The sequence below is a fragment of the Phodopus roborovskii genome, unplaced genomic scaffold (genome assembly GCF_943737965.1).
Source record: "Phodopus roborovskii unplaced genomic scaffold, PHOROB, whole genome shotgun sequence".
Taxonomy (NCBI): domain Eukaryota; kingdom Metazoa; phylum Chordata; class Mammalia; order Rodentia; family Cricetidae; genus Phodopus; species Phodopus roborovskii.
This window is the reverse complement of record NW_026126585.1, coordinates 11,653,067-11,679,335: the sequence shown is the minus strand read 5'-3', so window position 1 is coordinate 11,679,335 and position 26,269 is coordinate 11,653,067. Positions and strand designations below refer to the sequence as shown.

General features: G+C 46.8%; 1 protein-coding gene across 3 annotated transcripts in view; it reads right to left on the bottom strand.

The window, feature by feature from the left end:
• Mgat5 (alpha-1,6-mannosylglycoprotein 6-beta-N-acetylglucosaminyltransferase) overlaps window positions 1-26,269 on the bottom strand; it is a 263,927-nt gene that overhangs the window by 200,280 nt on the left and 37,378 nt on the right. For 2 of the 3 annotated variants that reach the window (XM_051203941.1, XM_051203942.1), the window contains exon 2: window positions 21,129-21,178. The exons of the other annotated variant lie outside the window; for it this stretch is intronic. The gene's annotated coding sequence lies outside the window, so the exon portion shown is untranslated. The remainder of the gene's footprint in view (window positions 1-21,128; window positions 21,179-26,269) is intronic. 3 annotated transcript variants of the gene reach the window in all.

Sequence of the window (26,269 nt, the reverse complement as noted above, 5' to 3'; positions counted from 1 at the left end):
CTGCCTCTCACTCTGTCTTGTTTAACTGGCCTATTGAGGAGGGTGACTGGTAGCTCGTTGGGGCTGCCGGAGTCCAGCTCTAACCTGACAGTCTGTGGGCACACTTATTAAAGGCAGTGTCTTTGGGGCCAGAGACACAGGAGGAGCTCAATAAATTTTTGTCTGTTGACTGTGCAGTTTTATAGTTCAAGGTCAGTGTCAAGACACCTTAAAGAGTTTTATTTGCTTCCTTGTCCCTTGTCCTCAGCTTTCGGGAGCAAGCTCCCCCATGCACCCCACCCCCTCCCACCCCACCCCTACAATGGTTCTCATCTTGCTTTCTTCCCTTTCTTTGTTTGGATGTCAGAGTCCCATCTCTACCAGCTGGCTGGCTTCTTGGTCCTGGTTTCTGTCTTGGTCCTGTCTCTGATCTGCCTTAGCCCCGGGAGGTGGGTTTCATGCTACTTGCTAACCTACCAAGTTTTTCTTTTGAGTCTCTTTGCCCAAGGTCCTGAAACAGAATCTTGCTGGCCCAAGACACAGGGGAGACAGCAGACAACAAAGGTATCTAGGCACAAATCAACCTTTCCAAGAGGGATATGAGGAAATCCTCCTGATAGTGAAGGTCAACAGCAGCTACAATCACTCTCCTTTTTAAAGAAAGATAAGACTTTAGGGGCCAGCAAGATGACTTAGTGGGTAAAGGAGCTTGCTACCAAAGCTGATAACCTGAGTTGGAACTCTAGGACCCACATGAAGAAGAGAAACGCCTACACACACACACACACACACACACACACACACATGCACGCATGCACGCACGCACGCGCGCACACAGATATGAACATAGCTCAGTCAGAGTGTTCACCTAGCATTTATGAAGCCCTCGGTTGGCTTCCCAGGACCAAGTAAACTAAGCAGGTTGGTGCATGCTTGTAATACTGGCACTGTGGAGATGGGGACAGGAGGACCAGGAGTTAAAGGTCATCCTCTGCTACACAATGAGCTGAGTTCCAGGTAAGCCTGGGCTATATAAGAAACACTTAAAAAAATAAGAGATGCTGAGACGATGGCTCAGGTAACCTATAAAGTGCCTGCCTGGCCAACATGATGACTGGCGTCTGTAACTCCAGTGCATTGTGGGTGTAGGAGAAGGATGATCCTAGGGCCTCCCTGGACAGCCAGCCCAGCTGAACTGAGTTGAACTGAGCTCACAAAATAAAGTGGAAAGGGGGACAGAGGAAGACATCCAACAACAATCTCTGACTGCCACGTGCATGCACACACAAGTGTACCTAAGTAATTAAGTAACTATTGCGTCCAGAGCGTTAGGAACTAGCAGCCAGCTGACCCCCGCCCAGAGGATGGGCGGGACGCTCATGGCCTTGTCATCTCTACATCAGCTTTACCTGACGGCCAGAGGACTCAGTTACGCATGCGCAAGCCTCTTTTAAAGCAAGCGTGCCAAGTGCTTCTCTCTTTTTTGCTCTATTTGCTCTCTCTGCTCTCTCTCTGCTCTCTCTCTGTTCCCTCTCCCTCTCTGTCCCCTGCTTTCGGTTGGCCACCAGCTACCCCCTTTCTCTCCCCTCTCTCAATAAACTCAATAAACGTGGGCGCCGAGTCTCATGTTTGTGTTTCTTAGGCATTAGCTGCGCAGCAAATGAACAACACAGAGTATTGGTGTTCATGATAGCAAGACTTTCCCAAAGTGTGAGGGTGGGGGCCATCCAATTCAACAGATGCTGAGAACTAAGAGAACTGAATGAGAAGCATGATGGAGACAGAGAATCTCCGTGTAGGCTACAGAAATCATCAAGTCCTGGTCGTCTGAGAAAGAGTGAAGGCCTCCCCTACTCAGCAGAAGGCTTCCCGGCATCCTGAGAATGCTCAGTAAGGGCGTGAGTCTGTGCAATCAAACCTCCACTGCAAGCAATGCTATGAATGTGCATTTCTCAGACAAAGGAATGGATGTCCAGGCAGGTGCAAGACGAATTTCAACATGGATCTACTGGCCCATGACACTCCCGGCGGCTCACGAAGACACTTCTATGGCGGAAGGGTCAAAGGAGTTCTTCTACCCTCAGGGGTCTGAAGCAGTGATGTGAACTGACTAGAGGTACAAGCAGGAGAATGAACCTAGTGAGGAGGTTGTGGCTCTCTACCAGAGTCGTGACACACCACTGCTGCTACACGAGCCTCCAGAACAGCGGTTCTCAACCTTCCTGATGCTGGGACACTTGATACGGTTCCTCATGTTGTGGTGACCCCGGCCATAAGGTTACCTTCATTGCTACCTCATAACTGTAATTTTAAGAATTATAATTCAAATATCTGATGTGCAGCCCCTGGGAAGGGGTTGTTCGACACCCCTTCCCCAAGGGTCACAGAGTATAGGTTGAGAATCACAGCCCTGGAGTTTTAGGAAAACCATGTTCTGGGTTTCAGGGGGAATTTTTATTTTTCTTTTCTTTTCTTTTTTTTCTTTTTTTTTTTTTTTTTTTTTTTTTTTTTTTTTTTGAGACAGGATCTCATGTATCTCTGACTGGCCTAGAGCTCGCTATGTTTTGGAGGCGGGAATAATTCTCCTGCCTCCATCTCCTCGGTTCTGGGTTGTAAGAATACACCACAATGGCCTGCTTTTAAAAAGTATTTAGGTGTGTATGATGTATATACGTGTGTGTGTGTGTGTGTGTGTGTGTGTGTGTGTGTGTGTGTAAGAGAGAGTGTGCGCCTCGGCATGCATGTGGAAGTCAGAGGTCAACCTCAAGTGTACAATCCTCATTCCCACCTTGAGACAGCTCCTGGATCTTCACAGCTATGCATACCAGGCTAGCCGCCCCCCTTGGCTTCTGGGCTTCTCTTGGCTGCTTCCCATCTGGCCTCAGAAGGGCTGAGGTCCCAGCTTGCTGCTGTGTACAGTCCTTTAAGTTTCCTCATCCCCTAGCCAAAACCTTTCTTCTTTTCTAATGTAAAAGTGCATGCCACTCAGAGGTCTCTCTGTGTTAGAGCTGGTGCCTAGGAGTGATGAGGAAGGTAGCCGAGAAGGAACAGGGAAGAATGAAGCAGGAAATTGACAATGCACAGTATTCATGTCAAAGGAAATAAAAGATGATTTATTCTAGAACCAATTATGAGTGACCATGAGCCCGGAACAAAGGTTCAGCTCCCCCGGATACCATGTTCCCATGAGTTTCTTTCTTTCCTTTTTTTTTTTTTTTTTAATGATGGCCAAATAAAGAAAGTCACAAGCAAGTACTTTGTAAATACATTGGTACAGCATCCATCAGGTGAGCAATTACAGTAACACCCGGACAACTCTGATGACATTCTTAGATTTGGGTTGAGGGAAGGTAAAGGACTGATAAGTTAATACATTCCTAAAGGCTTTATATAACAGTCACAAAGATGTCAGGGCAAACCCCAAAACAGGCAAATAATGGCTATTAAATGGGTTAAAAAGAGCCCAAGATAACTTGGCCTGGACTTGCAACATTCTAATTAGGCATCAATCCCAAACAGCGGTTTTTCTGTCACTTCAATGCAACATGGCCTCAACAACCTTACATGGGGTCTCTGGGAAATGTAGCTTTTCTTTCTCGTCACAGATCTTCAGCTTAAAAAGAAAACCAACTGTTATTAAATGCCAGGGTAAGCAAGCTCTGGGTATTTCCTACCAGCTAAGAACTCTGAAGGAGAATGCGGTCTGTACAAACCTAGCTCCAAATGGCAGAGTTTAGCTTCAACACTGGAATGACCTAGGGTGTTTAGGACTAAAGGTAAAAGCACTCCCCATTGTGTGTGGTGAAGGAGAGTGCCTTGAATGCTGTGGTACACACACACACACACACACACACACACACACACACACACACACACACCCCAAAATTTTAAATAGAAGACAAAGAAAAGTCCTCCCTTCCAAATGACAGCTGGCATCTCTCTGTGCACCTGCTAGGGCCTGGACTTACTTTTATGTTATCATTTAACACATGTTCATATGCATTGGTTCACAATCGACCTGTCTCAACCAAACTAAAGAACACTACAGAGGGCAAAGGCCACATTCTCTCAACGGTGTGTGCACAGCTCTCTGGACAAGAGCAAGCACACAGAGGCCCCTTGGTAATAGTTGTAGAACCCTTGAGATGGCTCAACAGGTCAGGAAACTTGCCGCACAAGCCTAAGGGCCTGAGTTCAATCCCTAGGACCCTCAGTGGAGAGGACCAACTCCACAAAGCTACCCTCTGACTCCCACACATGTGCATCAGCATGCACACCCACATGCAACCCCCACATACACACTAATAAAAATAAATGAAGGTAGTCACACAGGAAAGCTTAACATGTAAGTCCCCAACATACAAATGAAGATCTGCTATTCTTAATTGTTTTGACTCTGGGTTTGAAATCAAAACTACCTTCCAGAAGATCCAGGCACTGTCTTGATGTCAAGTTCACAGACGGGCACTCTTCGAGCACAGGGCCTGCCTATTTATGAACTCTGACAAGGAGTTAAAAGAACAGCAGAGGAGGGAAGAAAAGACAGCAGACACATTCCAAAACAGAGAAGGGGATGGGCTAGAGCCCCAGAAATAATGAGAATAATGACTGCACAGGCATCCCCATTCCATTGCCCTGTGTCCTCACACCTGTAAGGACAGAGGTAGAAAGCTCGCCAAGGTTGGGGAGACAGCTCAGTCCTAAAGCACCGGCTCTACAAACACAAATCCCTCTCCATGGTGTGTGTCCATGGTGTGAAGCTGGGTAAGAAAAGCTGGACACTGTGGCGCATGCTTATCTTCAAAGCACGGAGTAGTTAGAGATAGGTAGGTCCCTGGGGCTCACTGGACAACCTGGCATACTTAGTGAGTTCCAGATTCCAATGAAAGATCCTATCAAGAACAAACAAACAACAACAACCAAAAAAAAAAAAAACAATGTGAGGGTGGGCAGAAGGCTGAGTGATTGTTGTAAGCATGGGGACAGAAGTTTAGTCCCTTGGAAACTCAAGTAAATGCTGGGTGAACCTGGTGGCCCACCTGTAATTCCAGTCTTGGAAGTCAAAGACAGGGGTTCTCCAGAACAAGCTGGCTTGTAAGACTAGCCATATCAGGAAGCTCTGGTGTTTGATTGAGAGACCCTGCCTCAATAAGCAAAGGGGAAGAACAATTCAGGACAGTTCTCAATATTCATGCATACCACATACCTGAAAAAAAAAAATAGAAGAGCATCTGAGTTGTCCTGTGGCCTCTACAAGCATGTGCACACATGTACACACACACACACACACACACACACACACACACACATTCTCAAGCCCACTCATTAACAGTAGCACAGGGACAGACAGTGGCAGCTACTGTGGCCAAAGTTTCCCTGCACAACAGTTACCATCCATCAGCCATGGAAGATCAGGCCTTGATGGTAAGGGACAAATTTATTCAGACAAAGACGATGACACAGCCTGTCACTTCAAGGAAGGAAATAAGATTTATAACCCAGCAGTTGGAACTCCACTGTCCATGAACAAATAGGTAGCTCAGAACAATGCCACTGACAGAGATGTGTGGCCATTTATGCAGCCACACCAGGCTTTGTACTTTATCCTGGCGACTCCCCAGCTCACTCAAGAGGAAGTCAAAATGCATGCTGGCAAAGGCAATCTTCCTCCATCACCCTGACTTCTCTCAATGCTAATCTCACTTGCTTCTCCCTGGGGGACATTTGGGGAGGGGAAGAAACCTAGCACCCACCGTGGAGACTTCCTAGAATCTAGGAGGGTGATACTAGTGAGGGTCCTGTTAATGGAGGGTGTGGAGTCTCATAGGGTCTCACAGAGACTGAAGCGGCAGGCACGTGGTTTGTGTGTGCCTGCACTAGGTCCTCCGTGAATAGCTTGTGGCTTTTAGCTCGGTGTTTTTGTGAGAGTCCTCCCACAGTGGGAGCAGTGTGTCTCTGACTCCCTCCTGCTCTTGGGACCCTTTTCCTCCTGTTGGATTCCCTCGTCCAGCCTTGGTGTGAAGGCGTTTGCCTTGTGCTCTTGTATTCTGTTTTGTTGTGTTCAGTTGTTGCTATGTCTTGGAGGCATGCTTTTTTCTGATGGGGGATGGAAGGGGAGTGAAAATGAGGGAGAGGGGAGGTTGGGGGGAACTGGGAGGAGTAGAGGGAGGGGAAACTGTGGCCAGGATGTACTGTATGAGAGAAGAATCTATTTTCAATTTAAAAAGGAAAAGGAAAAAAAATATTTATTAAAAAAAATGTAATGACTCCTCTAACGTTAACAAGAAAAGTTACCAGTATGGGGGAGGGGGTGAATCACTGTTTTTCCTGAACAAGGAATAAATGCTCAACCCCCAACATCAGTAGGAAAAACAATTTACCCAGGCAAGGGAGTGGGGGTGGGGTATAAGCAAAACAGCCACACCCAGCCAGGCTGGAAACACCAGTCTCCCCTGGAGAAGCTGCCAACAGCCCTTGGGTAGAACCAAGTAGTAAGAGTAACTTTTGGTGTATGAGTAGAGCCCAAGCTTCACCAGTCTGCCCAAGTCCCCTGGGCTCCAGTCCGCTACAGGAGTCTTTGTCCCTGGGGTCTGGATGCATTTGAGCCAGCTCAGCACTCAGAGGACACTGACCTCTGACAAGAGGGCACAGAGGGAAGGCTCAGTGAACGAACCAGAAAGCAAGGGAAGACAGTGTGATTTCCTTTTCTGAGATGGGTCTCACTGAGCCTCACCATAGGCAGCTGATGATGACCCTGGACCTGTGATCTTCCTGCATCCTTCTCCCGTGCTGGGATAACAGGCATGCACCAACAACAGATACCTTGTTGATGTAGTGCTAGGAATGAATGGCACTCAGGCACGCTAGGCGAGCCCTCTACCAGCCGAGCCTCAGCCCTACAAAGACAGTATTCTCAGGAACTCAGTTAAATTAAGAAATAATAGCTCAGCACGAGGGGCTCTGGAGTGGAGTGTAATGTTTACTTTCAAATCTATCACCAGTTTTGGAAGCCATGAAAGTATTAATTCCTCAGAAATAGTAGGCAAGCAAGTTTCCTGGAGTGCTAATTTTTTTACCTTCTGTTAACCGAAATGTTTAAAGACAACTTGAATATGCCACGAAGAAGGCATTGTGAAGTAGGTGCCGAGCTGCACACACATGCCATTCATTTCACAAAATACATCTCTGTCTCTTTGATACCGGCTCATTGTCAAGTGCAGCCCAGCAAGGAACATGTACACGTTAGGCTGCGCTATGATCCCCTCGGTGGAAGTTTGGCAGGGCTGCAGTTATCCAGAGTGTAAGTACAGGGCCTGGGACCGTGCACCAGGGCTAAGAGCACGTGTTGCTCTTCCAGATGACCGAAGTTTGGTTCCCAGCACCCACATCACGCAGCTCACAACCACCTCTATCCAGCTCCACAAAATTCAAAGTCCTCTAGCCTCCACGAGCACCTGAACATGGGTGGCACGTACACATGATGTATATGTATCAAAAATAATTCTTTCTTTCTTCTTCTTTTTTTTTTTTTTTTTTTTTTTTTTTTCTTTTTTTTGTTCTTCGAGGCAGGGTTTCTCTGTATTGCTTTGGAGCCTGTCCTGGAACTCACTCTGTAGACCAGCCTGGCCTTGAACTCACACAGCCCCAGCCCCAGCCCACCCTTTGAACCCACATAGTTTCCCATTCTAGGAACTTTTCCAGTTCCTTTGCTTTATCTGCTACATTGGATGGCAGGAGTCCACAAACTATGTATGTGGGTATGAGTATATGTTCATGTGTGTGCATGTATGTATTCATACATATAGAGGCCAGAGGTCCACAGCAGGTGCCATTTCTCAGGAGCTGCTCATCTTGTTTTTAGAGACAGGCTTTTCCTGGAATTCACCAACTGGCCTAGTCTTTCTGCCCAACAAACTTGGGTACGCTTAACCGTTGAGCTGTCTCTCCAGTCCCCAGAGCTACGTTTTAAAATTATCATGGGTGCACCCATACACACACTGGTATTTTGAGTTACAGATTAATAGCAAGACTAATCAAACTAATTCAACTCACAGGCAATTATTCCAGGTGTCATTTCTTTCTCCTTCCTAAAAATCAACGGTGGAGAAAAGAGGAAAGGGATGCAAACTGGCAGGGCAGCAGCTTTGTCTCAAGGTGCAGAAAACGACTCAAGAGCAAGTGAAGGTTTTCTGCTAAGCCACATTCATTAACGCGGCAGGAGGTTCGACACCATCTGGCACCCCTGTCCAGACAAGACACTCTGCTCAGGATCAGTTCTAAACCTGAAAGGCAAGCAAGTTTATTTTTATTCTTATAAAAAGCATGCACAAAACTACAAGGACATATATCCCGGCATTAGGCATGCCAGGGACATTTAATGAGACTAGAAAGTGGGATCCAAGACCAGGAGCCAGCAGAAGCTAGCTGGCTTTCATCACAAGTGATTAAACACCCTCCCAGCAAACCCCACAGGGCCTGGGCAGCAACTCTTTAATAACCCACAAAGATGTGAGGCATGCAAACAAAACAAAACTGCCTGGGATCCATGGACACTAGACTCAGGCAGCAGAGGCTGGGCTAAAGGGCTCCAGGGCAAGTCCAAGGCTAGCCACCATAGGACATCTGCTGGGGACAACTAAGAGACAAGCCCCTCTGCGTGGTTCTCCCTTGGGGAACTGGTTCTTCTATGAAGCTCAGATTCCAGCATCTTCCTTTTCCAAGTGAAATTACTGCCCTCTCCCCAGAGTCATTTAACGTTCTCAATAACCCCGGCCCCAAAAAGGACTGGTCAGGGCTGGCAGAGCCCCAAAAATTTAAAATATCACTAAATCATTCCATGGACTGGAAATATGTAATGGCAAGATTTTGCTATGAAATAGATATGGGGCTAGAGAGATGACTCAGCAAGCAAAGCTAGCTGCACAGGCCTGAGAAGGACCTGAGTTCAGATCCCCAGCACCCACATAAATGCAAGGCACTGTGTTGTGCGTCTGCAATCCCAGAACTTCTACAGTGGAATGAGAGGCAGAAACAGGGGAATATCCAGAAACTGGCAGGCCAAACATTCCCGGGATGTGCTACACTCCAGTCCCATGTTTCTGCTATTTTCTTGGAATAAAAGACTGGTCTGATAAAATAGAAGTTTAGGACTTTTGGATTTGGCTTTTTGGGTTTTTTACTTTTTTGAGACAGGGTTTATCTGTGTCCTGGAACTATCTCTGTAGACCAGGCTGGCCTCAAACTCACAGATCCGCCTGCCTCTGCCTTCCGAGTGCTGGGATTAAAGGCGTGCGCCAACACCGCCTGCTGTGTTTAGGTTTTTAGACTGTGGCATTACATATTTATTCAAGAAAAGTGGTACCACGCTGTAGTCCTTGGTAATGTGATGTGAGTGTAAATATATCCTGTGATCTCTGAAAAGCTTTTGCACACCATAAGCCTCTCCACCAATGCAGCAGCCTAAATCAGACCAAATCATACGGAATTCGGAAAAAACCCAGATTGAATGGATGAAATGAACCCGATGATTTCCCCGGCCCCCAGAGAGGAGACAGGGAAGAGAGACAAAAAAACCATGTGTCTGTTTTCTGGGGGGCATCTTAAATACCCTGTGGGAGTGGTCTTGAACGTCTCTGGGGGAGGAGCCTCCAGTGGCTCTGGAATTGGACAGGGTTTGGGGAGAGAGATGCCCCCCCCCAGGAGGATTGAGGTAGAACTTCCACCAGAATGCCCCAGACTCTTTGGGTATAAGGATGCCAGGGGTTGGGGTGGAGCTTCCACCAGAACATGCTCAACAAAGTTTCTATTATTCATATTTTACTATTGTATAAAAACTGCTTGCGGGGACAGGGAGACGACTTGCCACCACCGAGCCTCATAACCTGTGTTCAATTAGCAGAAACATACGTTTGGAGAGAACCGACTCTTGAACATCGCTGCTTTCCACACTCAACAATCCCACCTTGACATGTGCAACCCCTCCCTCCATCCCATATACACAACCCACACAGCATGTACTGGGTACCAGCCACTGTGCCGAGTGACTTCCATGCAGAGCTATATTTAAACTACAGATGGGGGAAACTGAGGCACGGGAGGCAAAGTATTTTCTCCAGCTGATAACTGGAGGAACTCGGGTTTAAGCTTGTGGCCACCATCTACCCGCACTGTGAGCTGTCTAACTAAATGAATGCGGGCAAGTATCAGATAGTGAGGAGCAGAGACCACTGGAAATGTTTCCAACACGCTGCCTGTGGTGGTGTGAATGAGAATGCCCCCCCCCCATGTATTTATATACTTAGTCACCAGTTGGTGAACTGTTTGGAAGGATTAGGAAGTACGGCGGGGCCTTGTTGGAGTAATGGTGTTGCTGTGGATGGACTCTGAGGTCTCAAAAGCCCAGCACTGGTGGCTGTCTGGCTGCCTGCTGCCTGTGGATCGGGATGTAAAACTCTCAGCTACTGCCCCAGCGCCGCCATGATGATGTGGACTAAGCCTCTGAAACTGTAAGCAAAGCAAAGGCCAATTAAATACCTTCTTTTATAAGAGTTGCCTTCATCGTGGTGTGTCTTCCCAGCAATGGAACACTGAGACACTGCCTTTATCTACTTGTTCAGCACACCGTACATGGGGCAGTCCCCTATGAGATAAACACAGTTCTCTGTTTCAACAGCTCATACTGAGAATTTTCCGCTGCTACAAAGTAATTCGGGAGCAGGAGAGATGGCTCAGTGATTAAAAGAACATGCTGCTCTTGCAGAGGGCCCGAGAAAACCCGCAGCAGGCAGCTCTTAGCTGCTAACAGCTCCAGTTCCAGGGGATCCAACTCCCTATTCTGGCCTCCATGTGCGCGCACACACACACATATACATTTTTTATAATTCATGTAACTTGGATTTATTATTTCTTTGGGGAGTAACTGGTTGCCCTAAATCAATCACATGTCACATGAAAGACAGCAGTTTTTGGGTGCTAAGGAGAGGGCTCAGTCGGTGAAACACTTCTGTCAAGCATAAGTTGAGATCTCCAGCATCCACGGAATACCAAGTACCGTAGCCTGTGTCCTTAAGCCCAGCACCGGGTTGGGCAGAGACAGGAGAATTCCTGGAGCTTGTGTCCAGCCAGTCTGGCTGCACCAGTGACCTTCAGGTTCAGGGAAAGACCCTGTCCAAAAAATAATGTGAAGAGTGACAGAGGTAGACACACAAGGTCCACCTTTGAACACCACACAACCAAACACATTTGCAAGCCTGTGCCCATGCACATGAGCACAAGCACACTACACACTCACACACACACTCACACACACATATCTCACACATGCACGCATATCACACACGCACATACACACATATACAAGCACACACACACACACACACACACACACACACACACACACACTAGCAGGCTCCTCCATTTTCCTGTGTAAAAAATTATGGAAGGTTGACAAGATGGTAAAGCCCGGAAACTTGAGACCCACATGGTAAAAGGAGAGAAGTGAGTTCCTCAGGTTATCCTCTGACTTCCATATGTATGTACACTAATGCAAGTATATCTCTACCCACGAAATAAATAAATAAATGTAAAAAAAATAATTTTAAATTGTGAAACCCAGCAATTCTACTTCTGGGTCTATACTCCCAAATAACTGAAAACAGAGGCTTAAAAAGAGAGCTGCCCCTGCCCCAAATGATGTGACAGACTTTGAGATTCCCATGGGGGGGTCTTACCTTCCCTGAAGGGGGGTGGGGGTTGGTGGGGGGGATGGGAGGATGGGACAGAGAGGGAACTGGAATTGGTATGTAAAATTGTTTTTAACTTACATAAATTAAAAAAAAAAAATAGTTGCATACAGCTGGAGGCTAATGACTGTCACCGAGGCCTTGGGAGGAAGAGTCCTAATGTACACAGTGAGTTCTAGCTCAGCCAGGGCTTTCTAGAGAGATCCTGTCTCAAAACAAACAAACAACCAATCCACAGCAGCACTCGTCACTAAGGCCAAAAAGTGACTAAAGCTAAAAGGTGCAGTGACTGGAGTCCACCTACAAATGAAGAGACAGACAAAAGCCAAGACAGTGTGTGTACACTGGGATACAGATAGTATTCAGCCTGAAGAGCATGGATGAACACTAGGGACACTGTACCAGGGGCTGGGAGACAGCTCGTGGGTAAGAACACTTATTTCACAGGCAAGAGTCCCTGAGTTTGATTTCCAGGAGCTCTGTTAAAAAAAAAAAAAAAAAAAAAAAAAAAAAAAAAAAAAAAGAGGAGAGGGGGAGAGAGAGAGAGAGACAGGGAGAGAGAGACAGGGAGAGGGAGAAAGGGAGACAGGGAGAGAGGGAGAGAGGGGGGAGGGAGAGGGAGAGAGGAAGAGAGAGAGAGAGGGAGAGAGAGAAGCCAGTTGAGCTTGGTGTCATATGCTTGCATTCCTGGTGCTAAGTCGTTAAGCTGCAGACCAATGAGAGACCCTGTCCCCAAAAATAAAGCAGACAGAGTCTTAAGAATGACAGCCAACCCTGTCCTCTGGCGTCCACGTGCACACACACGCGCACACGAGCACATACTCCCACAGGCGCACCTGCATGAACACAAGGCAAGAACTGCACTTACTACAGAGGCCAAAACCACAGCAAGATGAAGTGAACATCCAAGGGCTTCTGAGGATGTGAGGTTTGTAGGAAAAGGCCTTCCTTCCAATCTGCAGCTCTCCTGACCTCAGGTCTTACGGGAGCAAGACCACAGGGTGCAGGGGAATGTAGTGTGGGGGTGGGGACCAGCGGGTGGTGAAAGAATTCACTCTTTGGACAGAAGGGGAAGAATAGGTTATTGAGTGCACCGCAGGAGGGCAGGGGGCTGGCCAGTGATTAGAGTACAGCCTGTTGTGCAGGGCAATGGGCATGGGAGAAGTACTTTTACTAGAGTTTCTCTGCGTGCAGTCTCCCAGCCGGCAACGCACGCACGCACGCACGCACGCCACGGGAAGGAGGGCATTCCAGATTAGCCAGACACAGTTCTGCAAGGTGAGGATAAATCACTGTGTATCTTCCTTTCCAGGTGTAGCATTTCTGCCATGCAAATCGGGGCCATGCAAATTATAAAACAGGGTCCTGTCAATGAGAGTATGCCTGGCTGATCACAGAGTTCCTTCCTAACGCCTGCTCATCCCAAAGGAATACCCAGTGTCCACCTAGGTTTCTGGGACTATTCTAAGAGAACCCTCTAGCAGCCAGAGAGATGGGCAGTCAGCAATTTCCTCTATGTACAAAGAGCGTCCAAGAAAGTTACTAAACCACGTTTGTGAAAGAAGCAAGCTCAGAGGTTCTCTGTGACTCATTTTGACAGAAGGCTGCTATAAAAATCCTCAGCTTACTTATTATGCAACTAAATCAAGTCACCCTAAGGCGGTGGTTCTCAACCTGTGGGTCGTGTCCCCTCTGGGGGTTGAAAGGCCCTTTCACGGGGGTCACAGAAGACTATCTTCCCATCAGGTATTTACATTGATTCATAACAGCAGCAAATTATAGTTAGGAAGTATCAACGAAAGTAAGTTTACGGTTGGGGGTACCCACGACGTGAGGAACTGTCTTAAAGGGTCACAGCATTAGGAAGGTTGAGAACCGGGCCTGAAGCAGAGCCAGAATGACTCAGGCTGATCACATGAACCAGTGGACCCTGAGCACCAAGACCAGAGACAGGCCTCCATCCCCAGCCTTCTTCCCAAGCGCAGAACATGCCTCCCATGTACTAAAGCATACACCCTGACTCTGCTTCCTAGGGGAGGCTCCAGTCCTTAGACTTTCATGAGTAAAAACCGTGCTTGTGACTCATGAGCCTCGTGGACCACAAATCTATGTATACTAAAGGATGAGATGACTCGAGCAGAGGCTGGACACTAGAAAGACCAACATTGTGACAATGAGAGCAGGGCTATGGGCCAGCCCAACAGAGTGGAGAAGATGCGGGAGGTAGCAAAAGGCCCTACCCTGGTACTCAATCATCCCGCTACAACGATGCCCCAGGAAGAGCCCTGCATGCTGTGTTCATCGGATGGGAGCATCCGGTGGGAGAGCAAGTAGAGACCACAGGAAGGTGACACGCCCTAATTCCTGAGGCAAAGAGTGGAGAGAGGGAGTTTGAGACCCTCTGAGACCTTACCCAGCCTGTCTCTTAACCGATTACAGTAATCAAGCTTGGGAGATGTCTCAGAGGGGAAAATGTTTACCTCAAAAATCATTCAAGGGGCTGGAGAGATGGCTCAGTTGATCGACCAGAGAACCTAGGTTCAATTCCCAGGACCCACATGGCAGCTCACAACTGTCTGTAACTCCAATTCCAGGGGATCTGACACCTTCACACAAATGCACATAAAATAAATAAGTTATAAATTTGTTTTAAAGAAAAATCATTCAAGAGCCTAGACTGTACTTGAAATCGGACACAGAGTGCTCCTAGTGCCCTCAGATGGGAGGCAGGGTTGAGGGAATCCCCAGAAGCTCGGGCTCACAGTGGAGAACAGAGGACCCTGTCTCAAAGATAGTTGGAAGGTAAGACACTGGCACCCACGATTGTCTCCTGACCTCTACAACTGCAGCACATGGGCCCATATGCACCTGAACATATACATACATACTTGTTCTTGGGAACTCCGGATTTGTAGGCAGTCAGTCACAGGCATAAGTGACCTGGAACCCCACACAGCAGAAAATGGGAGATGGATGGTCTTGTTAGAGGCAATTCCCTTTGGCTAATTGGATCTGCATGTGTCCCAAGGGGATGCCAGATTTAACTGCAGTACTTCAGCCAGAGTAAGAACACCCCTGTCCACATTCACCGGGTCTAGATGCCACATGCTGGTTCAAGAAACACAAATAAATTGTGAAGGATTATGGCCAACTGTCTGTGACCAGAAATCTTCCCCCTCTTAGTAACGAGAGCTAAATTGTTGGGAAACATATGTACTCAAATTAAACTACCAATGTGATGAGGTCTAGACTTGTGAGAAAGCTGGGCCTTTGAGCATGCCTGTGGGGGATTATACTAGCTAGGGTAATTGAGGCAAGAACACTTACCCGTTATGGGCGGCACCATTCCCTGGGCTGTGACCCTGGACTGAATAAATAGAAGAAACTGAACTGAGCACCAGCGTTCCCTGTTTCCTGAGTACATATGCAAGCTCCGGCTGATGTGCCTTCCCCACCAAGATGGTCTGTGTCTTCAAACCGTGGGCCAAAATGTACCCTCCCTAAATTGCTTTCGTCGTGGTATTTTTAACCCAATAACAGAAGAACCAGCATCTTTTCTCAGAGGTAGTTCCAGAATTTTCTACATATGGCAATCATCGCAGCAACTTCTATGGAAGGACCACTCTTCCTCCAAATCTTACAATGAAAAGTCTAAGGCGCAGAGAAGCAAAGGGTTACAAGGTGAGTCACAAGGTGCCAGAATTCAAAAGGAACCTTCCTGTCTTCCGTAGTGGTAGACGGGATGTGACTCCTGTGGTCTGAAGACCCACAGACCCCTGCAAGCCCCTGTCCACCCCACTTCTATCCTCTACGAGCTCACCATTCATCACATGACCACACACTGATGTGTCCCTGGGGAAGAATGTATGCTTTGCGTTGATAAAATGATCCTGCCCGAACTAGAGCTCAGGAAACTAAATTCTCAGAACACAGCACTGGGGGAAGGCTTACTGTTTCTCTCTGAAAATGTTTTCCAACAAAAACATAAATTAACAGCCAGGTGTAAATGGAAATGGCAAGTTTCACTGCACACAGGTCCCAAGCCATCCCCTCTCTCTCCACTGATGCCTCACTCACAGTGGAGAACCGCTCTACAGCTGCCCGGTCTCCTCTCCTCAATTCCGCTTATCGTTTCAACTCCAAAGCATCTAACACTCCCTCGTTTTTTATTATTACACTGACATCGACGTTCTGTGTTTTCGCTGTGTTGAGTGCAGCGAATAAAGCCTCAGACAGTTGAGGTGGTAATTTTTCAAATAAAAATTATATGCTTGGAGCTAGGGATGTGGCTCAGTTATAGAGTGCCTGCCCAGTGTGTATAAAGCTTCCGGTGGTAGCTTCTGTACCACACACAGAAAGCCACTTTTACCCGCCTACATAGAGAGTTCAAGGCCAGTGTGGACTATGAAGGGAGACCCTGTCTCAAAAAATAAGGAGAAACATATTCATAAATCATCCTTTGTTCTTAAGCAGTTCAAGAAGAAGACCAGTGTTTAACTTTTAAAATGAAGTCAACTATCTTCTATGAACTACAGCATCATTTGCTAAACATTACACGTAGGGTTCTTATATCCTCACTGTTTTAGGTTTTCATGATACATTAAAATCCTTCAGGGCTGGCAAGATGGCTCCGTGAGAAACAATGCTCACTACCAAGCCCACATCCCTGGGACCCACATCGCAGGAGAGCCCTAACTCCTGCCAGGTGTCCGCTGACCTCCACACACATACCTTATACCTTGGTAAGCCAGTGCCCACACACATACAACGACTAAAACGTACTTTAAAAAATTAAGCCTCAGGGGGTCACACAGAAACAGAGAAGGGGAAAAACTCCAATCCTGCACCTTTGTCTTTAACAATAAGCAGTTACTGCTTATTTTGCAAGTCTCTATCTACGCATACAGCAGGGTTCTCTCCTTAGCCTGGTTTCTGCAATATGGGCTACACTGCCTGTCAGTGAGCCCCAGGGACCTGCCTGGACCTGCCTGCCTCAGCTTTCTTAGCACTGAGATCATAAGCACCCCCAGATTCTTTTAAAGTCTTACTTTTAATATGTATATTTATATATTTAACATGCATTCATATACACTTTTTTGTGTTGAATAGACATATCCACGTGTCTGTGTGGGTGTATGTACACATGAGTGCAGTTGCTGACAGGTCAAAAGAGGGTGTGAGATGCCCTGGACCTGGAATTATGGGGAGCTTCGAGCTGTCAGATGTGAGTGCTGGGAACTAAACTCAGGTCCTCTTCAAGAAAAGTATGCAGTCTTAACCCTCTAACCGCTGAGCCATCTCTCCAGCCCAGCACCCCTGCACCCCATGTGGTTTCTGGAGCTGTAACTTACATCCTCAAGCTTGCAAGGCAGGTACTGTGTAACTAAGTCATCTTTCCGGCCTGGGTATCCAACCTTTTGACACTGCAATATGATGCTCTCATCTGCAAATACATTGGGCCGCAGTCATACCCATCCTGGGGTACATGTGACCTTAGGCAGAAGGAAGGAGAGGCCTGTGTCACCTGTCCCCATTATGATCACATGGCAGGGAAATGTGGCTTGCTCCCTCTGAGCAGCACCCCCAAAGCAACAAACCCCGGTCCGCGACACATTCTATCACAGACTCACTAGTCTGGGAAATATCCAAATTCAAAGTCTACAGAAGGGCTCTGTTGTCCACTGGATACACACAGCTCTTATGTCACCCCAAAAGTCAAACCTCATTAGAATGAACCCTTAGACCAAGGACTCTGTTACCCGTGGGTACCTAGCTATGCAGTTACAGAGAGCAGCGATGACTGAGCACTTAGACCGAAAAGACATTTTCTCTTTCAAAACTATACATGGTGGCTGGCTTTGTTCAGGATTGCCCTAAAACTGTCGCACCCCCGAGTCTCCTCTAATTTCACCTCTCTCACTCCGACTCTCGGGTCTTTCTGAATTAAGAGCAAAGAAAGGCTTTTGCTTTGTGTTCTGTTCATTGCCGTGGGAAGGAAAAAGGCATACTTATAAGGATACTGCCATCAGCTTTCCATCAAGTCCGGTTACCTCTGCCGACTCTCACTGTGGGCCTCTCCCAGCTGTCTGTCACTCAAAGCAGCCACGGCCCCCTCCACTTAGTGCTATTTACTTTCTAAAGACCCAGAGGGGTCACTCTCAACTTAGAAGCACCTGGATTGCATCCCCCCCCTTAAATACAAATGTAGTCTATGGCACAGGGCCAGCTCCCTCACAGACAGCAAGGCCACTCTGGGATGCCGACAGCCGGCATGATCACTGGCCATCAACTTTGCAGACTCCATCCCTTCCAAGTCTGCACCGCTTCTGGCCTCAGTGAATAAGAACGTAACTTTCAAATACAGCTAGCTTTCAAGTACAGCCCGGGGACACTGCCTTCCTGTATCAATTAGCCCTCAAGACATTTGACTTCGGAAGCTTGTCAGTTGCGGGTTTTCACTCAAGGTCAAATTAATAGTTAAAGCAAACCATGACAGCCTGCCTCAAAGCCTGAGATGGATATTGCCTAAAGAATGACACCTAAAGTTAATCTGTGATCCCTACAATCAAGTGTGTACAACACACACACACACACACACACACACACACACACACACACACACACGGGAGCACACCATACACAAGATGGGATCTAGTTGGAGGTCTTCAGGTTACTCAGGATTTGCCCTCAAAGAAGATTCAGGGTACGCCATCTAAGGTCTGGCACCATTTCTCCAGCCTCTCTTCTGGCTTCCCCCACAATGTGCTACTGTGCTACGTTGCCTCAGCACAGGCCAAACAGGGTCAAGCAACCATGAGCGAATGTCCCCCAAACTGTCCAAATAACTATTTCGTTCATAAGCATGTCTGGCATTGGTGGATCGCTTCCCCACGTCAGCAGAGACACGGCGATACTGCGGTGGAGGAAGAGGGTGAGTCACTCTACCACCTTCAAGGGAGGCTGACTATGTTCCTATTTGGGGCCATCCATGCATGGAAAGGCCATGTGCTGTATCTACGGAAGGCTATTTAAAGAATGATAAGATATGTAAAGCCATCTATGGTGCGGCTTTCAAGTTGTAAATGTCAGTGACAGCCGAGTCTGCTGCTTATGGATCTCCTCCAACACCAAACTGACAAAAGCCCAAACCAGCGGCTCTGGGGGAGGCTGACGGGCAGCTGCTCTTTCAGTAGTCATGTTTGGTAGAGCCAAGAGGCCCCCTGAAAGGTGGCTAACTATGGCACACCAAAGTTGGGGGGGGGTGGCAAATTTAGGTCATAGAAAGACATATACCTGGAGTCCTACATGATACCAAATATGTCTGCCTGTTTCATGAAGGCCATCAAATCTGTACAGTGAGAAAGAATACAGCAGGGGGAGATATAGAGACTGCGGGGTGGGGGGGGTGGGGGGGTGGAACATAGTATAGAAAATGCAAAATAGACTGAGTTTCATGTAGCCCAGGCTGACCTCAAACTCATAAAGTAGCTGAAGATGGCTTTGAACTCTTGATTCTTCTGTGTGTGTCCACCTTCAGAGCACCAGGACTACAGATATTCACCTCAAACCCAGTGTATACAGTAGTGGAGACGGAACCCAGGACTTCCTGCATGGTAGGCAAACTCGCCCAGCGGAGTCAGATCCCAGCCTGACTCTCATCTCTAAGCATAAGCTATTCTATTAGAGAGCACAGACAATATGCCCAGCTCTGCCTTCTCCAAGGCCAGCCTGCTGCCCCCAGATGCCATCCTTGTCAACCATGGAAAGCGCTGATCAGACTGCTGACCAGATCCCACTGAACCAGTTTCATAGAGCGCAAACCCTGGGGATAGCTTGCTCAGTTTCCAGACCCTGCAATGTGTCATGCTCATTATGAAGGTTGTGGGTATTCAACATGTTTGCTGTATTTTAGACAAAAAAAAAAAAAAAAAAAAAAAAAAAAAAAAAATCCAGGTCCTTAGAGATTCAAAATGCCTTCCTTTGAGCTTCCAAAGGAGACACTTCCTGTTTCCCTGATTTCTCCCGGAGGGACAGACTCTCAAGGTGACCGCCAGAGAGAAACCACAGATAAAAGTCACATGGTCACATGACTGATTAATGCTGTTATTCATATTAAGTGATTCTTCTGAGGGCACTGCCTGGGTGTTTTTGCTCCTGTGATGTGGTTTGAGTCTGAGTGTGTTCAAAGACCCATGTACATAAAAGAAATAAGGATTAGAAATGTTGAATATTGTATTGCATTGGCCCCATAACCTTGACACCCAAATCCTCTCAGCCTGTGAGGCCCACAAGCTCTGCTCTGAGTTTACCAAGGCAACTAACTCTCAGAGGGAGCTTGAAGCACCACGGGGGATCCAGACAGTTGAAAAGAAATACTTAGCAAACTGTTTTCTCTAGAAAATAGGGGGACAAGGAAATAAACTCCTTCAGCCAGGGTTCCTCACATAGCCAGAGTTCAGGTAAGGTTTAACCATTCTGTGTGTGAGTGCACATGCTATACTCAATGGTTCTGTGTGTGGGCATGCATGGTATATACGTGCAGTATGAGCAGAATGTATACACTCATGTGCTGGGAGGGGTACAGGAGTCCATGTGCACACAGGAGGCCAGGAGGGCATCAGGTGTCTTGCTCTCTCATTCTCTGCCTTATTCTCTTGAGACAGGGTCTCTCAATGAGCCTGGAGGTAGGCTGGCGGCCAGCAAGACCCAGCGAGCCTCTTGTGTATTCCCCCAAAGCACCGGGGTTATGGGTATACGTATGTGTAGCGGGTGCTGGAGATTTGAACTCAGGTTCTCCTCCATCTTCCAGTTCTCATGTTATACTGTCTTCAGAAGCCATGCTTTTCTACTTCAGTGTTTTTACATGAAGTCCTGTCATAATCCACTGTGTCAGGCCTAGGCTTGGCTGCTTCTGAGGGGGCCGTGACTTCATCAGAATTAGCTGATATGATTGAAATGAAAACTCACCCAAGTTCCCTCTACACCTTCACTAGGTAGTCAGAGATACCCCCTCAGGATTAAAGGCATCAAGGGGACACCCACAGCCTCTGGAGCCAACATGTCTCTATTTGGCTTTATTTTGTTTACATGTATGTGATGTGTGTTTGATGTATGCAAATGTATGTGTATTTCTCTTTAAGATGGGATTTCATGTAGCCTAGGCTGGCCTCAAACTTTGTACATGGCCAGAATGAGTGAACTTCTGACCTGTGTACCTCCCCATTCTGAAAGCTGCAATTACAGGCACACACCACTCACTACCTATGTTTTTATGCAGTGAAAAGGATTGAACCCAGGGCTTTATGAATGCTAACTGCTCCATCCCCAGTCCAGTCTCTATCTTTCAAGAGCAAGGACTGTGATCTCTGTGCTCAGGTGGGAAGCATCGTTGCTGACTGCAGCACTTACCTGGTCTAATGAGCCCCCCTCCAAAGTCCACTTCCGGTGAAGAATCACTCCTGAAAGAAAAAAGAAAAAAAAAAAAAAAAGCCTTGAGTCCCCCTGTGGAAGGGCATGAGTCACTGCATGGAGAGGCTGTCAGAGATCTGTTTCTGACTTTTGGAACTCAGATGCCTAAGAGGAAGACATTAAAACCCAGCTAGGAGACAGCTCAGTGGGAAAGGACAATGCTTGCAATCATGGGGACCCACTTTTCATCCCAGAACCCATGGAAATGCCAGGAGTGATGCTGGGTGCTTGTAATCCCAGATATGGCGGGAGATGGGAGATGGAGACAGGCAGATTCCTGGGGTTTGCTGGATAACCAGCCTAGCCTACTGGGTGACACTCAATTAAAGACTGTCTCAAAGGTGGATGGGGCCTGAGTTCGGCAGAAACAAAGCTACTCTCGGCAAGGAAGGAGTACCTATACTAAAGCAGTAGGCACCAAGGCTTTTACCAACTCCAGCACTGACTAGACCACAATAATAGCATCACCACACATGGTTCTAAGCACGTACAAAAACAAGCTCAAAAATGGCTCTGTTACAAAGTCAGGAGATGGCAAGGGAGATAAAGATAACCCAGTTCCAAGCATGTTCCTTCAACTTTAACATATTCTTTGCATCTGTTTCACCTTGCATCATTAAAAATATCCATTTTCAGGGCCTGGAGAGATGGCTCAATGACCAAGAGAGATTATTGCTCTTCCAGAGGACCTGAATTCAGTTACTATGCAGCCCACAACCACCTGCAACTCCAGCTCAGGGTGATCTGACACCCTCTTCAGGCCTCCTTGGGTACTGCACTCACCTGAAACACACACAAACACACACACACACACACACACACACACACACACACACACACGCAAACCAACTGGTTAAGTCTTCTAAAACTAACCAACTAGTCCTTGTTCTACTTCATGGAAATAAATGTGTGCTACAAAATAGTTGTTATTTATTTATTTTATTTTAATCCACACGGGGGCCATTTCCTCTTTCTAAGGGTTTACAGCATCAACAACTTTATCCCTGAGAACAAGCTCTAAGCAATGCCAGAGCAGGGTACAGGCCCCGTACAGACCAATACCTCAACCATTCCAGATCCACTGTCTCTAGGAGGTAGTTGGGCTCCATAAATGTTTACTGCTGGGTGGGGCTGTAGCCTTGCCCATGACTGCTTGAACCTCCTTAGATGAGTCTCTGAGATAGCTCTGAATGAGGTAAAGGAATGGATTCTGGGAAAAGATTACAATAAGGAGCAAAGCTACAATTCAGATAACTGCAGTTAACTAACAAGATGTGTGGGGCGGTGAAGGAATGGGTACTGTTTATGTGGGGAGGGCTCAGGGTAAGGCGTCTCCCTCCATCTCTCTCCACATTATCTTTTTAAGATTCATTTTTATCTTATGTATATGAATGTTTTGCTTGTGTGTATGTACGTGAACCGCATGCATGCCTGGGGCCAGAGAAGGCCAGAAGGGGGTATTGGATCCCCTGGAACTGGAGATCCAGATGGTTGCAAGCCTCTAGGCAGGTACTGGAAATCAAACCCAGATCCTCTGCAAGATCAAGTGATCTTAACCACTCATCTCTGCAGCCTCTACCTTACCTTCTAAGACAGAGTTCTTCACTCAGCTAGTGAACTCCAGGGACCCTGTTGTCTCTGTCTCCCTGAGTGCTCGGGTGACAGACACATGTCACTGGACCTGGCCTTTTATGACAAGCACTTTGTGCTCTGAGCCATTCCCTTAGCCCCCCAAGTTAACAAATTTTCTGAAGAAGATTCCTCAACATTTGTTCATCATCAAAATTATCTCACATCAGAAGTCCTGTAGGTCAACAACTTAGGAATCACCCTCCACCATACTAAAACTATCAGATTGGAAGAAATAAGTGACATGAACCAGGTTTTGACAATCTATTTGATGTTTAATGACATGTATCTGGGTATGTGCACCACATGCATGTAGGTGCCCATGGAGGCCAGAAGAGGACATCCAATCCCCTGAACCTGAAACTACACCCAATGTGGATGCTGCAGACCAAATTTGTGTCCTCAATAACAGCAGTACTTGCCATTAATGCCATTAACCACTGAGCCATCTCTAGAGCCTCCCTGAGGGGGAGGAAAAAATTTAATCCTTCACTTCCCCAATAATTTGTTAAGTCTTTTTTATTTTTCTAAAGCAACAGCCAGATAGTTAAGAAATGCCTTAAATAGCCAACAAGCTACTTCCCAAATCATCGAAGGAACACTGGCTCAGGGCTTTTGCAAAATTTGCGGTCAGTGAGAAGCTGAAAGGGCTGTTTACTTTTACCCTTGGCAGCACTCTGATGGTCAAGTAATCTTAAATCTCATTTCCTGCAGGGCCAGGTGTACAACAACTCTAACCATTCCAGACCCACTGTCTCCTACCAACTGAGCGACATCTTCAGGCCCAGGTTTTCCTGTTTCTTCATTATACCTAAACTAGGAAAGTGTTCACAGAGGTCATCTGGTAGCATTTTACAGCCATTCCTAACTCTGTAAAGAAAATGAGAGAGGAGGTTGTTTCCCCTTCCCAAGTCTCTAAACTGTACACTGTTGTAGTGTCTACCAAGTCAACACCCACACGGAGGAGCGCTCCATTGCATTTTTTCTCTTTTGGTTTTCCGAGACAGGGTTTCTCTGTAGCTTTTAGAGCCTGGCTTGGAAGTCACTCTGTAGACCGAGCTGGCCTTGAATTCACAGAGATCCAACTGTCTCTGCATCACAAGTGCTAGGAATAAAGGTGTGCCCCACCACCACCCAGGGGAGCTCTCCATTCCCACATAGGCCAGGTTGACCTCAAACTACATACACGGCCAATTTCTGATTGTCCCGTCACCACCTCCAGAGTGCTGGAATTATAGGCACGTAGCACCCAGTTTATGCGGATAAACCCAGGGCTTTGTTCATGAAAGGCAAGTACTCTACCAACTGAGCTACGTCCCAGCTCTGAATTTTCCTCTTTCTTAATTACATCTAAACTGTGAAAGCATTCAGAGGTCATGAGAGTATGGTTTAATCTTGAAAGGGAATTAAGGCTGCAACCCCTGGGGATGGCAGTGACAGCATAGACAAGAACGAAATCTCATGTTTAAGCAAAATTCATCTCTTTTGTTTTGTATTGCATAGAGCCATTACAAAAGGCCTACCAACCAAATGGTCCACTTGGGAAGTGATATTCTATGGCAAGTCTGACCCTGGGGATGCTCTCTCCTCCCAGCCCTCACCCAGAATAACTAAAAGGTATATGTACCATGAGAAGCCAAAGCACCTGAAGCCCAACTATGCTGGGGACTGTGCCCCGCCAACATACATGCCCCAAGTCCACATACATGCCCCAAGTCCACATACATGCCCCAAGTCCACATACATGCCCCAAGTCCACACATGCCCCAAGTCCACATACATGCCCCAAGTCCACATACATGCCCCGTCAACATACATGCCCCAAGTCCACATACATGCCCCAAGTCCACACATGCCCCAAGTCCACATACATGCCCCAAGTCCACATACATGCCCCAAGTCCACATACATGCCCCAAGTCCACATACATGCCCCGTCAACATACATGCCCCAAGTCCACATACATGCCCCAAGTCCACACATGCCCCAAGTCCACATACATGCCCCAAGTCCACACATGCCCCAAGTCCTTTCCACACTGTGTTCTGGACCATCTCCAGACCTAAATACAGCATATCCACGCTGTCCCCAGTCTGCCTGCACCATCCCCAAGCCTATCAATCCACTCTCAGGTCTTCCTATGCAATCTCTGCTTAGGATCTGACAGACAGGATGATGGAAGCTGGTTCTAGAATCCTGGCTCTCCCCTTCCCCTAACCCTCACCTGCTTTGGGTCCGTACTACTAGGTAAACCTCTTCTCAGGGTTTACACTCTGTAGCTTTTGCTCTTATCCTCTGTGGGTGATGTTCCTCCACGCCACAGCTCTATGTAACACAGCAGAAGCTATTCCTTCTGTACTTTACTTTAGAATCAAGGACAGGGGAGGCTAGCAGGAGACTCCAAAGCTGCCGTGTATGTTCATTCAGTAGTTAAAGGGAAGCTGTGGCTCTAGCAAAAGTATCTTCATACCTAGAAAGATCTCAAGTAGTAAGACTACCTGGTAGCATCCTCGAAGGGCATATTGCAAGACATGTAGGGGCTATAACTTACTTGATCTTCTTTTTCAAGTATCAGGTGATTATCCAATCTCATTGAAGTTTCCTGAGCATGGCACCCAGCTGTATAGAGTCCTCAAGCCCTCTACCAATACTGGCAATTAGTATGGCCATGGCTGCTACTGTTTTAATGAGATAATAAACTCACAAGAAATAGTGCCTTTGCCTCCCAAGTGCAAGGTGTATGCCACCACATCCAGCCATTTATCTGTATTTATAATCATGTTTAAAGTTTGTTGCACATCAAATAGCAAATCCTCCGTACAAAACATGAACACACCACCCTATTGTATACAAATTTGTATGTTGACACAGATTTGAGATTAATTTTGTTAAAACATGCTGTACCTACATGTCCAGCCTTGTTCAAGGTATTATACCTACACAGGTCATTTAACAATGTGATGCAAATTTTTAGTCCATGAACGTTATTATTACCAACTATATAAGATAATAAGGAAATGTAGGCTTAATTAGTCAATATTACAATCAAACTTTTAGTCATATTAGGTATGTTTTCAAGGTCACACAGAGTTATATTTTAGAGAGACAGGTTGTCTTCAAACACATCAGAGATCTACAGAAGATGGCATGTAAAAGGAACATGGGTTTTTCCTTTTATAAGACACGTCTGCTCCTGGCAGCACCAATTTAATACAGAAAAAATGATGGGCATCGGAGAGTGTACTGTCTTTGCAGCAAAAGTAAGCCACTGAGCAAGAACCTGCTCTTGCCTCAACTGCTGACAGTATACTGTCCAAATTGGACAAGCAGAATGCAAAAGAGAGTGACTTCAAATGTTGAAAATATAAGGTGGAACAGTCATTTAAAATTCCTGCTTCGCAGGAAAGTGTCAGATATGCTAGGCCTGTTGGCTCAAGGCGGATGCCCCAAAG